At 40.1% G+C, this 14,427-nt stretch overlaps 1 long non-coding RNA gene across 1 annotated transcript in view; it reads left to right on the forward strand.

The window, feature by feature from the left end:
• Positions 1-3,041: 3,041 nt before the first annotated feature.
• The window catches only part of LOC140204163 (uncharacterized), a 95,635-nt gene continuing 84,249 nt past the window's right edge, over positions 3,042-14,427 (forward strand). The window contains exon 1 of the long non-coding RNA XR_011887542.1: positions 3,042-3,118. This is a non-coding gene — a long non-coding RNA (uncharacterized lncRNA). The remainder of the gene's footprint in view (positions 3,119-14,427) is intronic.

Genomic DNA, 14,427 nt, shown 5'->3' on the forward strand with positions numbered 1-14,427 from the left:
AGCTTTCACAGAAGGACATTGTGCGGACACAGCAATAATATGCAGCTCGGGGTTGAGGACCATGGGTCTCCAGCTTACCTCCAGGGGGCCTGACACTCTTCACCCACAGCTCCACCTATACCCCGTGCTTAATGGACAGGGGTCAGCGGCCTACCTCAATGGAAAGGCAAAGGTGACAAACAGAAAATAGCAACCCAATCAAGATGACAACCCAGCTGCACTCTTCTTAGTCTGCCTCAGTTAAATGAGTTGTTTTTAATCCTTCGCATGTTGATAATAGTAAGTGGTGTCATGCTAGAAGAATATGGCTGTCTTTCATATCAAAGGGTATTCACACTCCCCTCTCAAATCACCATTCTATGCCTGAATTAAAGAGGCCCCTCAAGACTTAAGCATCTCATAATGATGAGGTTTAAAACTATCTCACTTCACAAGCTTTCAGTGACTAATTGTGTGGTTGATGAAGATATCGAGAAACATTTCCCACTGTGCATGGGAGTGTGCTCGAATACACACACATGCATGGACGCAGCAGCGATTTTCCAGTGTGTGTTTACATTTACATCGATGCACTTTTCTGTCATTTGCAAATGGTTCTGGTTTGCATTTGATCTTTCTGATTGACAGTGCTGCTCTGCGTAAAAAAATCCCAGCACAACCAAGAGTGTGAGCATTTTATCCACTTCAATATCAACGCTGCGCCTCTAAGACAACTGTGAGTAAATTAGTCCCGAAACATCTGACTAGCACTGCTCACTGTAAAAATCCCCCATATTCCCCAAGATAGTTTCAAAAATGTGATAAACACCAAATCAAATTATTTCTGATTTTGCTGAATCCCTGAAACACCTATTTAATATCAAATTCTAACAATGATTTTATCTGGTTAATTGTACCTTTTTGAATTTACTCTCCTGACTAGGGTTTGGGGAAAACGATGAAAGCCCTTTTCTTCTCTGTTCTGACACCGCTCAGTGTTCAATATTAACTATGTCACTGGCTTTTTGACTCTGTGATAAGTTTTGGTTGAGCAGGAAAGTATACTTCACATGTGTGCTATTGAGATATAAGTGCAAAAATGTTAGCACCTCCATTCAGTAGGGTAGGAAATACCGATAAATATCTTTAGATATGGCCCCAGAAGCCTGCAGCAGAGAATTTTCAAGTTAAGTATTTCATTGTCATTTTTCCTACAGTAAAAATTCCCATTAAACACATAGGCTTCAATACTAATAGGGAGGCATGGAGAGCAAGTTTAGTGGAAAAATATACTTCCCTGGCATCCTGCTGAATTTAGCATCAGGATCTGATTACTAGTTTCAGACTCTATTTCCCATTTGCAGTCAAATAAATTGGGAGGCTATCTTGGAATTGGAATTGGAATTGGGTTTGGAATTGGTTTATTGGTGCCACATGTATCGAGATACAATGAAAAGCTTGTCTTGCTTACTGTCCTTACATATCAGATCATTACACAGTGTATTGAGATAGATGAAGGTAAAACTATAACAAAATGCAGAATGAAGAGTAATGCTACAGAGTAAGAGAAGTTCAGGTAAATAATATGATGCAAGGTTATAACAAAGTAGATTATGAGGTCAAGAGTCCACATTATTGTACTAGGGCACCATACATATTGTCTCCTTAAAATATTTTGTAGAGTGATTAACCCCTTGTGTGCAGTTTGATTATCATGACCCATACTTCCTGCGTTAAAATCACAAGTTTTTTTTAGTTGGTTTGATTCAGGTTAAAAACTTTTTCCATCATATTTCCCCTCATAATCTTTCTCTCCTACTATGACTCTAGTTGCTGAAAATATGCTCAGTCTTGAAGAGGAACAAAGACATAGATGCTTAAATGCTTTAAAACTCTGCCTGTGCATAAAATAGATGGCCTTTCACTGATTTTGGCCACATCTCTATAATTGGAGTTCCAGGGCAAGCAAGTTTAGGGCATTGGCAATCACTTCTGAATTTAGAGTGGCAAACTATTTCCCAGTAAACAGACACTATGGGAACGAGGGGGAAGCGAGACTGAGATAAATGCCAAATCTCGAAAGTCATGCCATCCTAATCTCAATGTTCCAGAGGCCAGCTGCATGGGTCAATGAGGTAGCAAGAACACAGTGCAAAGAACATCATTAACCCAACCGCTCAGTAACTAAAATGCATAATATTTGTGCAAGCAAGTAAGCTGATCAGTGTAAATTATGGAAATGATGGAGGCCAAAAGAATTTACAAAAAAATCACTTTTGGGAGAGTGTCTCACACATTGGAATTTGAAGTAAAGAGAAGCGATAAGTGTCATTTATAGTTAACTTTTATGGTGCTGTTGGCTGACTCCTGTTTCATTTTAATGAGGCCTTAGTGTGGGAACCACATCAAAATCCTTTACCCAAGTGCACGCGAGAGCATTTTATGTGCAAGTGGAGTTTTAAAGCATTTAAGTGTGTGTCTCTCTGGACACTGAACAAAAAACCAGGAAGGAGTCAAAGTGACTGCTGGCAGGGTGGGTTTCTTTGTTTTCAGCAGTGAGCTTCTTCCTGGAAATCCTGAACTGTGCTTCCTTAACTTAACCTTATGGCAGCTGCTGCCAGCAGCATGTCGTGGGTTTCAACTTTCTCGATCCGAAAATAGCTCAGCTCCAGCCAGCAGTAAACAGGAGAAGGCTGCTGATGGTAACTGGAAACACATTTAGTATTATGAGGCAGCACTGAGCATGTGTTTTGAAATTACTTGAAACATTAAAAAATCCACTTTTAATACACTTGAATCTTAACATTCACTTTTAAATAAAAGCATATCTGAGCATAATGTATTTACATGCTGCTCTTTCAAGAATCTGATTTTGAATCGAGCCCGAATTCTTCTCATGTTCCGAATGATAGCAGGACAGTAATGTGGAACAGTGAGTTCGAAACCCATTTCCTCATCTCACAATCCTGCATTTTATTATGATTGGAGGAAGACAGTCTCCTTCCGATCTTTGTGAATCTGAATAGATTCAAAACAGATAGCAACAGTCCTGTTCCATGTTCTCTCTAAGACTACTCCAGCTCTGAGTGCATGGACTTAAATGATTGATGCTCAGAGGGAAATTGCCATTATAGCTGAGGTACGTTATCACAGAATTGTATCTTCTTCATCCAGTAATTGGCATGTGATATCTTTATCAAAGATAGATTTGTTTCTGGAAAAGAGTTGTTTTACCGGCATTTCAAGTACACTGCATTACGCTTACGTATCTGAAGATGCACTGATTCACCATGAGGGGAAACATCTCCATGGGACATGTTGCCATTAGCAGGCACAAGTGCAAATAGTCCTGCTCAGATAACAGCATTGTAAACACAATAGTCTTCACAAAGAAGAAAGGTTTGCATTCAGTGATGATGCCTCATTTCAGAAAGTTGCAAGTGGCCCTCATTATACCCTTATGGTGGGATTCTCCACCATATCCAGATGAATCACAGAAGAAGGAAAACAGTGGGTTGCTCTAAGAAAGCTAGAGCTATCATCAATATTCAATGTTAATGATCCTCTTGCAAGAACCCCTTAGTGTCAGAGGAACACTTGAGCATGACCAGGTGTTCAGCACAGGAAGACAGTGGTAGTAAATGGAGTGATCCACTGCATTGCCTTTATGAGAAGTTTTTAAGTGGCAAAATGTTTTTATACTGGTGTTTGTAAACCTAAGACAGACTGTGGATCTTTGATGTTATCCAGCTCCAGATCAGGTAGGAAATTCAGACTGATAGGATTGCCTCTGTGTTTAGATTGTGTACTCAATTCTTCCTATCTTTGCAGAAAATCCATCATTGCTTTCCTACCACCTGCACTGAGACAGGGATTGGCCATATACTGCCTACCCCATTACTTCCTACCATTCCCTTTGATTAAAGTGTTACTTCCTTATGACAGAGAAGGAGGCCACTTGGCCCATTGAGTCTATGCTGGCTTTCAAGGCAAACCTATTAGTCTCACTTGCACCCAACCAATATCGTTTCAAATAATGACTAATTCCTCATTGAATTGTGGCTGAATAACCAACAAACTAACAAGTCATGGGATGTGGGAGGAAACTGGGAAAGCGGGGGAATATCACATGGAGAACATACAAACTCCACGCCAATTGCAGCTGCGGTCAGAATCTAACCGGGGTGCTGGAGCAGTGCTGTAACTGCATTACCTGCAGCACCACTGTTCCCTATAGATTCTGGACCATGGTGAGATCCCCCCTCAGCCTCTTTCTTATCTATGTTAGTGACATTCTGTGAAAGAACAGCAACTTTCTGATCACATATAGTCAGCCAGGGAGGTAAATTGCAAAGGGGACTTATGGGAACTGTAAAGGGATTGTAGATTGGTGAAGTGAATGGGCAAAGATTGTATAATGTAGAAAATGTGAAATCATTCATTCTAACTGGAAGAATGAAAAAGAAGTATCCTGTGTAAATGGGTAAATATTTCAGGGTTGTAAAACGCCTAGAGATTTGGGTGTCTTAGTGGATGACTTACAAAAGATCAGTAAGCAACTACAGAAATTAATTAGTAATAGCTAGAAAAATGTTACCATTAATTACTAGGGTGATTAAATATTAAAGTTGTGCTACAGTTAAATAGGACATCGGTGGGACCACATCCAAAGTACTGGTATGGTATTGGCATCCTTACTTAAGGAAGGAAGTTAGTGCAACAGATATAATTCACGGAAGGTTTTTTTCTGAGGGATGTGAACTTTTGGACTCTTTTCCTAAAAGGGCATTAGAAGCCCTGCCTGGAGTCATTTTCAAGGAGGAGGTAGATAGATTATAAGCAAGAAAAAGGGTAGAGGAGACTGCAGACTTGAGGTTACAATCAGATCAACAGAGGCAGAACTGTCTGCAAAGGCTGGTAAGCTTACTCTTGCTCCTAATTTTATATTCATCTGTTTCTACCCAGCTCAACCATTTACTGCCTCTCTCAGCATTCCACATTCACTTAAATTGGTCAAAATACTCCTCCAAAATTTTGAAATTCTTAATCATAAATGACGGAGTCAAATCCATTCTTTTTGGCATCCACCATAAAATCCATTCCCCAGCCACTGACTCATTCTACCTTGGATGACTGTCTGAGGCTAAACCACTGCTGGCAACATCAGTTGTCAGATGTGACACCACGATGCGCTTCTGTTGGGATATTCTTCTTCTGTATGACTAATTGCAGTCCTTGTGAACATAGACTTTTAAGGAGTCATGATTTTTTCTTGCATTGTTGGGTGTTTAAGAGACATATTCTAATAGACAATTCCTCTGCATGATACAAGCATGGCCAACAATAGGGACGAACTGAGAGTAGGATGAAGAGTCTATATATTGGGAGAAGGCACAAGAATGGAATGGCCCATGGTAAATTAAGCATAATTTCAGAGGCTTCTGAGACTAGTAAGAAGAAAGAGACCAAGTTTTACAATGATGGAGGTCTAAGCAAATATTTTTGTCTTAATGCAGTCTATTCAGAATTGGGATTCCTGGGAGTGCTTCCTACTGACTCTGATTCCATATTCATTTGAGGTCAAAGGCAAAGGTCAGCTGAAGTTGTGATTCCTGAGTGTAGCTCTGAGTGTCTCAGGATCAATTTAGTTCTTGGAATTCTGAATAGTAAGGTGAAGTCACAGAATTGAGCTATCTTTGAAGCTTAATGCTTCACACTGTATTCGTGTAGCTTTATCAATATTGCATTTGCAGTATTTTGTCTCGAGAAATAAACACCCAGCAGTTCTGAAATCCTCTAACGTTCTAGCCAAATTCCAGAAACACTTTCCAGTGTCCACTTTGGTCTGCTCTGGTTGAGAAAAGGTTAAAGGCTAGTCCAGCTGTGCTCAGACTGGTCTGCAATAGAAAGGGAACAGCAGCACCACATTATGTTCCAGGAAGTGTGTGGTCTCGTAGCTTCTGACAGGGAAGGACTTCCTGATCACTTGGCAGTATTCTGTTTGTGCCATGCAATCAACAGCTGCATTTATGATCATCTTCTTTCCAAATCTGACTGCTTATATTTTGGCAAAAAAAATGTGAAGCATTCATGCTTGGGAGCTGATTCTTGTTAACACGCACCAGCATACCAGAATGGCAGCTGGCTGCAACAGAAAAGTCTGCACTCAGATGAGGAGCTAAGGATTCTAGAGTGAACAAAGAAAAGAAAAACAGAAGGATGATCCGGTAACTTGACCCCTTGAATTCTTAAACCCCAGGCAAAAGAAATCAAGCTCAAATCCCAGAACCATTCAAGTTACGTGCGCCTGAGCCTGAAGTTTGGCTAAATAGGACATGGTTGAGTGCCAAACGACCTGAGTTTGGGCCCTGGTCTGTCTCAATTGGATGAACATCTGGGGCTATCTGAGTCAGATGAATTCAAGTTCTTCAGCTGCCTAGTTGAAGGAATCTGAGTACTGGGACTGTTTAGATGCTGATTATTATTTCATTTCCTTACTGTTTATCTATAAGGCTTGTTCACCTTGATGGATTAGGTTTAGATTCCTTTTCACTGAACCACTAAGCAGAACTGTGAGTCCTGTTATTGCTCATTGTGCTGCACACATCCAGATGTTCGAATTTAATGGGATAAGATTTTGTTTTAAATAGCTTGATTGCATCCTGGTGCAGAGTCACTTCGAAAAGGGAATTGCCTGGAAATGTGAATCAGGCATAGTGATGATTACAGAGCTGCAGCTGCAGGCCCACCGGATGCAGAGAAATTGCCAGAGCCTCCTTGGACTTTCTGATATAGTTGTGTGCAAGGTTTAAAGGCCAGTGCCTGGAACTTCATGTCTACAAAGGCACATTAAACAACTGCTGCATGGTGGGCCAACAAAGTTTCTTTTCCTTGTGGATCTGCTGCTAAGGAATTCAATAGTGCATGAGGTCCAAGGCTTCACAGAGGAGAGAGGCCAGGAGCTGGGGAGGGGAAACTTCCAAGGATCAGACCAATCACCAGAGGAAGCAGGGTAATGGATGCCCATTCCTGTTCAGTGGTGGTGGTGAGAATTGTTTGATATGAGTATCTGTTGGGAAGGGGAACTGGAACTTGCAAGTGTTGGGTTCATTGACAGAGTCAAGGTTGGACGAGGTGTCCTGATGAAGGATCTTGGCCCGAAGCATTGACTACTTGTTCATTTCTATAGATGTTGCCTGACCTGCAGAGTTCCTCCAGCGTTTTGTGTGTTTTGCCTTGGGGGAGGAGTTTTGCTTGTTATTGGGATCAATTGGATCAAGAGAGATCTGAGTTCATTGGGGGTGGTGGGGGCAGGGGGTATGGTTGGAGAAGGGCTGTGAGCTGGTGCAAAAGATGCTGCTTTCTATGGTACGGTAAAGGGTTCAGAGGAATTAAAGAAGAGTGGGCAAATGAATTGCTTTAAGAGAACCTTTGTGAACTGAGTACCCAGAATGCGTGATGTCTGCTCAAGTGATTCCCTTTAAGTGGCAGAGAAGCAGGCTTCACGGGCACAGTAAGAGCCTGTGGTTACTTGGGTGGCCTGTGGGTGGCATGAATCACCCAAAGACCATTGAGTGGTGTCCAGGCATGGGTTGGACTTGTTGGATGCCACTGCTCCTTTGTGTGTTTCATGTCAGATATAATGAGGATTCAGGAACAAAGTTTGCAGACTTCAAAAACTTTCATGAAATTTCTGATTCTCACTGACATTTTATTTTTCACAGAAGTTGGATTGCACAGAAACACGATTCCATTTCTAGGCATCATTTGGTGTGCTTCTAAAGTGTTCCTTTCAGTTAAATCCAGTAAAAGCTGAGGCTGAAGGAACAGGGGCACATTCTTGGGTATTGTTGACATTGCTTACCTTCACTTGTACTTGACTTAGAATCAGGAACGTCCAAAAAAAGCACACACACACAGGACAAGAGATTTCACAGAATCAGATTCCTGTTGAATTTTCTTCCTATAGCCACTTGAAATTCAGCATTGACAAGGTGTTATGAACAGGATCAGGGTGAAGAGAGGAAATAGAATTATATGGTTTCATTTCCTCTCTAAATAAAGCAGGTGTATGAGTCAAAGTATCTGCAAAATTGGATGCAACCTGGCATACTTTAACTTTGTGAGTTAGTGAACTGTGTGAATTTTGAGGAATGAAATTTAACTTGTATCGATTTATTCCACTACCCAGCCAATTCTAAAACTATCAAGTGCATTGGGACTAGAAAATGAGTGAATTTTTAAGGAAAAGAAGCAAGGATATGAACAGAATTGACTAGAATGGAAGTAAGTTTCAACTTACTCATGTTGTTGTTGTTGAGTGCTCTTGAGTCGTCACTATGGATAGTGTAATTGTCCATAGGGTTTTCATGGCAAGATACAGAAGTAAATTGCCAAGCCTTTCTTCCACGCAGATACTACTGTTGTGCAGGTTGGGAACCAGCCGGATTCGAACTCAGGACCATCCGCCTCGAAGTTCAGTGCTGATGCCACTACACCACCAGCCAGCCTAACTTACTCATATAAGGGATGAAAGGATGGACATCATCTGGACTGGATGTTATACTGTAAAGAGAATAGAAGATCTTAAGAGTAAGGCATTTACGGAACTCAGTGTCAGTTATAGTGTGATAGATGAGTGCAGCAAAAGTAGGAAGTTACAGTTTGGGGAAAGAAAGAGATCTGATGACTAATTATCAATTCATCAACTGAATGGCAGTATTTGCATCCTAAAAAACATGAGAACCTTTTATAATTAATTTCTCATGTTTGTATTCATTTAAAGAATGATTGAGGAAAGCAGTTAACCCATTTCATATGAGCTGTAGTCAATTAAGGTTCAGAGATTCATGAGTTGTCCATTGCACTATTCCCAGCATGGTTGGTTGCATGACTCAACTGTATGACTGGCTTCCTAAAATTAGCCATGGCTCACGATCCTCTGAATCTGCTTCATGTTGCTTCAAGTCCCAGTCAGAACTTGAGCCTAAATCTTGGGCTGATATTCCCTCAGGTTGGTCCAAAGAGTTCAGTAACCACTGGGGCACTTCAAATGCTATAACAAACCTACAATCCTCTAATTGCTAACATTGTTGACCCAAACCTCTGTGTGAGATTTGTTGAGTTGCTTAGTAATTTTACGGACTGGATGACCTGGTTGTTCTCCAGATATAGATGGCTGTTGGCTCATAGGGAGCTCATTATCTCCTCGACAGATTTTGCTTTTAGTTCTGCTATAGGTGGGGGAGGGGGGGAGGAGGTGGTCAGATATCCTGCTCACTCCCTCTAATCAAGGAAGGAGCATTGCTCAGTTGCCAGAATCCTGATGATGGAGCAGATCAAGTTGCTTTAAATGGTACCAGATAGCACAATAGAAAAGGCCTGGGCTCACCAGGACAATGGAAAATATTAGTTCTGAAATTAGATATAAAATCTCAGATAGTATTGTTTATCTCAATTGGCGTGAGAGATACACTAAATTATTCCCGCCTAGAGATCTGATCAGTATTTATTGTTTACCTGCCTACCAAACATGTTCTGTTGTCACTCTGCTGTTTGTGAAACCTTGTTGCTGTGTTTCCTCATTAGGAATGACCACTCTTCAAAAATACTTAATTGGAGTTGGAACATAAGGAAGTTTTAAAATGTACAATATAAAAACAAGTTAATTTAACATGAAATTCTTTGAAGATACTGTATATTTGTCTAATTTTAAATTATTAAAATAAAATTATCAAACAATGATGATTGTCAATCTAATATTGAAATTCAAATAGAAAGTTTCAATGCTTTGGGTATATGATAGCATGAATAATACAGCATCTCTTTTGCATATTTCATATTGGAACATTTTATGCTGAATGTACATGGCAGTCTTTAAGAGATTTTTTGGACAAGGTCTAACATCTTACACAGGGTGTAATGACCTGGATATCACAACACATATTGCACATAGCATGCAGCAACACTGGTACCACAGCATCTCGTGCACCTGATGTATAGAATATGGGACTTTCCATAGGCTACGTTGTAAACCTGACTTAAGTATGCCCAGAACACCAGGCCAAAACTTTGCACCATGCTTCCATATCATTTGGGTGAACTGCCAATATTTGTTGCGTGTCTACTTCAAAAATACTGATGTTGGCCTGCTTGCCTCATTGCAGGAGCCCAGCGGTAAGTACAAGGAGCTCAGTAGAGAGGTACTTGTGTCCATCAAGATTCTTATGTAATCGAGGAAGTATTCCTTCTCTACCTTCATTGAAATAATATTTGAAAACATTTAATAAAACAGTCACCCTCGTTGGCGGCCTGCTAAAGGAGTATATAACAGCAAATTACTTGTTGCACAACATATAGAAACAATGGTTGTACCTTTGATTTTAATAGAAAGCTAAAAACAGCACTAGTTTGCCCCAGAAATGTGGATAAACTTATTCAACAGAAATGCATGTTGGTATTGAAGATGGAAATTCAATACAGCAGTTACATTCTTCAAACTTTTTCTGCTGGTACACGAGGCCACTCTATTCCAATCACACTCACAAAGGCTCGGTTGACCTGACATTTGTGAAGCGTTATGAGTAAATAACTTTTGCGTCTGGAAGTAGGATGTCATGCAGGCGTCGGGATGCATGTGTTCCTTTGCTAATTCCCATCACTTTGAGTTCTTGGAGGAATGTAAGTGCTGCATTAGCACAGCCAGGCTTTAAATCTCAGGTCAAGAAGCAGCAAACAGCCCAAGGACTAATAGAAAGTGCTTCTATTTTAGGACTGATGATTACGTTTGAGTTTTTTCTCTTGTATTTCCTTCCTACTTTTCATTAAAAGATCTTTGTAAATTTGAAATTGCCTCATGTTCTTGCTGTACCACAGAACATAAATCTAGCAGTGTCAAATACGGGTCTGACATAGGTTAACTTTTTGAGTTTAATATCTTCATATTCAGATTCAGATTTATTATCTCTGATTTATATGATGTGTAATTTTCTGCTTTGTGACAACTGTACAGTGCATAGATATAACATAAATATAAATTACAAAATTAAATCAATAGCTCATAACAAGAGGCCTACCAGGGTAGTGTCCGTTGGCTCATGGATAAGAATCTGATAGCAGAGGGGAAGAAGCTGTTCCTGAATCACTGAGTATGTGTCTTCAGACTCCTGTACCTCCTCCCTGATGGTAGTAAGGAGGAGGGCATGTCCTGGATTGTGAGGTCCTTAGTGACGGATGCTACCTACCTGTGAGGCAATATCACTTAAAGACGTCCTCGATGGTAGGATGGTTGTGGCGATGATGGAGGTGGTTGAGTTTATAACCCTCTGCAGCCTTTTGTAATCCTGTGCATTGAAGCCTCCATTCCAGTTGGGATGCTCTCCACTATAGGTTTATGGAAATCAGTACAATCCCATTTAGGTGAGTTTTTTATGACAAATAACTCGCATAGCCTCCATCTTTTTCTGTGGTAGTGGGATGTGGGAGTCTTACAATGAGTACATCTCAATATCTAGTGAGTCTCTGTGTCATATTCATACTGCTTCCCCAGTCTTTCAAAGAGGGATTAGTTACCTCCGCAGACGAAGCAAGATTTGGTTCATATTTAATGTTATTTTATCCCAGAGTGGAACAAAACATAAATGTTACCAGGAATAGTGTGCCATTTAGTTTAGTTATACAACTTGTATGTGGGCGATGAATGAAAAGAAAGAATTCCACTTATTTAGCTTAAACAGTTAATCTGTCTGCATTCTACCTTGCAGTGCTAGAACTAAACTGCATTCCTTGACGGTGTTGTGCTGGCTGACTTTTTGACTCTAAACCTAGCCTTTTGTGGTCCAGCCCTTCTAAGGCTCTTACCCAGACCAACAGAAACCCGAGTGGATTCTGTTATGTTTTGTAACTCCAAAACATAAAGCTGACTGGAAGCAAAACAAGGAGCCAGGAATAAATTAGTTCTTTAAGCAAGGTGTCACATGGCGGCATGATGACCTATGCCATTTACATACTTTCACACGTAACCCATAATGCATTATGTAAGCAACACCCACAAAATGCTGGAGGAACTCAGCAGGCCAGGCAGCATCTATGGAAAAGAGTACAGTTGATATTTCAGGCTGACACCCTTCAGCAGGACTCAATATATTTACAATATCACTCAAATATTACTGCAATATTAAATACACAACAGATTCCAAAGCCATAGAGTGAGTGATCGTTCCAAGACCCAGGCAAGCCAATTAATTACTAATTGTTCACTCTTCAGCAAAAAAGAGCTTGCAATTAGCATACAACAGGAACTCTGCAGATGCTGGAAATTCAAGCAACACACATCAAAGTTGCTGGTGAATGCAGCAGGCCAGGCAGCATCTCTAGGAAGAGGTGCAGTCGATGTTTCAGGCTGAGACCCTTCGTCAGGACTAACTGAAGGACTCTTCCTTCAGTTAGTCCTGACGAAGGGTCTCAGCCTGAAACGTCGACTGCACCTCTTCCTAGAGATGCTGCCTGGCCTGCTGCATTCACCAGCAACTTTGATGTGTGTTGCAATTAGCATACTGGCCATCTTTTGTCTGGCTTTGGTTTCAAAGCTAGACATAGGACTGTCTTGAGGAATCCATCCATTTAGACTAAGATTCAGTACAAAAAACATTTTAAACTATCTCATGTTTAATAGCTTTCCATGAAAAAGAAACAAAGAATTTTGAAACATGAGGATTATATATGTCAACAGTGTGGGATGAAGTCAAGGGAGCTCCTTTGAGCTGGCAATGGAGGAGATGTTGAGGAGAAAGTTGATATGATAACAGTATCAAAGACTGCAGAGAGAACAATCAGTAAGTGGGGGAATATTATCTCCAATGTCTGGCTTCTTAATTGTAAGAGATGTTTGTTACTGCCTCTTCAGAGATAATATTGGTGGAGAAAAGAAACGAAGAAATATAGGAACGTACAGAATGTAATCCTGCATCATTGAAGTATTAAAATGTAGTCACACCTTTTCTTCCGGTGCCCAACCTCATCGGCCAACCGATACTGAACATTACCCAAGCTCTGAGGATCTCCACCAGAGATTTCTTTATACGTGCATAATGGAATCAGCTGCACTGGGAAAATATACTGCAGCCTGCTTTACACTACACAACTACGTTTGTAAATCTTATTTTAGAATTTTTTTTATTAAATTCTCCTAATTTTTTTTTGCTTTATGAAAGACTTCAGTACCTGGCATCAGCATGGACTGTGGACGTTAACTATCAGGTTCCCCGAGTCCCAGGATTAGGTTTAGGGTAAATTTCAGTTAGAGAGTTCTGAATAAGGTAGAGAATTGACAAACTACATACGTAAAAAGAACCATCACATTTATAAAGCACCTTATCACATCTTTCTGGTTCCCCAGTGCAATCCATGTGCAATTAATTACCTAAAGCACTCTCAGTGTACAATAAGAGTTAATGGCTGTGTCATTACATTTCAAGAATTCAGAATGCAGAACAGAATTGTTAGACTATACAAAGGTTACAACAGAAATTATAAATGGAAATTCCCAGGATGTGTGGTAAAGGAAGAATTGCAGGGTCAGTACTTATGTATGGAAGAGGGCTGGTAGATGATATCCATTTCCTTAGGGTATTGACAACCTGTCAGACCATGTAAAAGAGCCTTTTATTACTGATCAGTTCCTCTCTGCTGCAATTACAGCGCAATCACTGTTTGATTCAACAATGACAAGGAAATCTATAAAGCTGTACAGTTTTAAGCAGATCTATTAGAAAAAAGTATATTATTGGACATGTTTGGATGTTTAAGCCATCAGTAAAACTTTAACAACATATCAGAGAATTTGACAGGACTGGCACAATTCTTCTGTCAACACAAATTGTCAAATAACTAGGTGTTGTGAATGAATGCTGTCATGATATTAATATTTCCCTTTATTTTTATGGCGGTTGAAGGGAGTTTGAGAGGATGAACTAGTCAATGGTTAGTGGGACTTCAAGTTCTGAAAATGGTTACTGATATATGACAAAATACACAAAATAATGGAGGAACTCAGCAGGTCAGGCAGCATCTATAGAAATGAATAAACATTCGATGTTTTGGTCCGAGACCCTTCATCACGTCCTGATGAGGGGTCTCAGCCCAAAGCGTCGAATGTTTATTCATCTCCACAGTTGCTGCCTGACCTGTTGAGTTCCTCCAATTTTGTCTTGGATTTCCAGCATCTCAAAGTCAAAGTCAAAGTAAAATTTATTATCAGAGGACGTACATGTCACCATATACAACCCTGAGATTCTTTTTCTGCTGACATACTTAGCAAATCTATAGAACAGTAACTGTAAACAGGATCAATGAACAACAAACTGTGCAAATGCAGATATAAATAAATATCAATAAATAATGAGCACAAAATAAGGAGATAAAAGAGTCTTTAAATGAGTGTAGTTATCC

The sequence above is a fragment of the Mobula birostris genome, chromosome 10, assembly GCF_030028105.1.
Source record: "Mobula birostris isolate sMobBir1 chromosome 10, sMobBir1.hap1, whole genome shotgun sequence".
Classification (NCBI taxonomy): Eukaryota; Metazoa; Chordata; class Chondrichthyes; order Myliobatiformes; family Myliobatidae; genus Mobula; species Mobula birostris.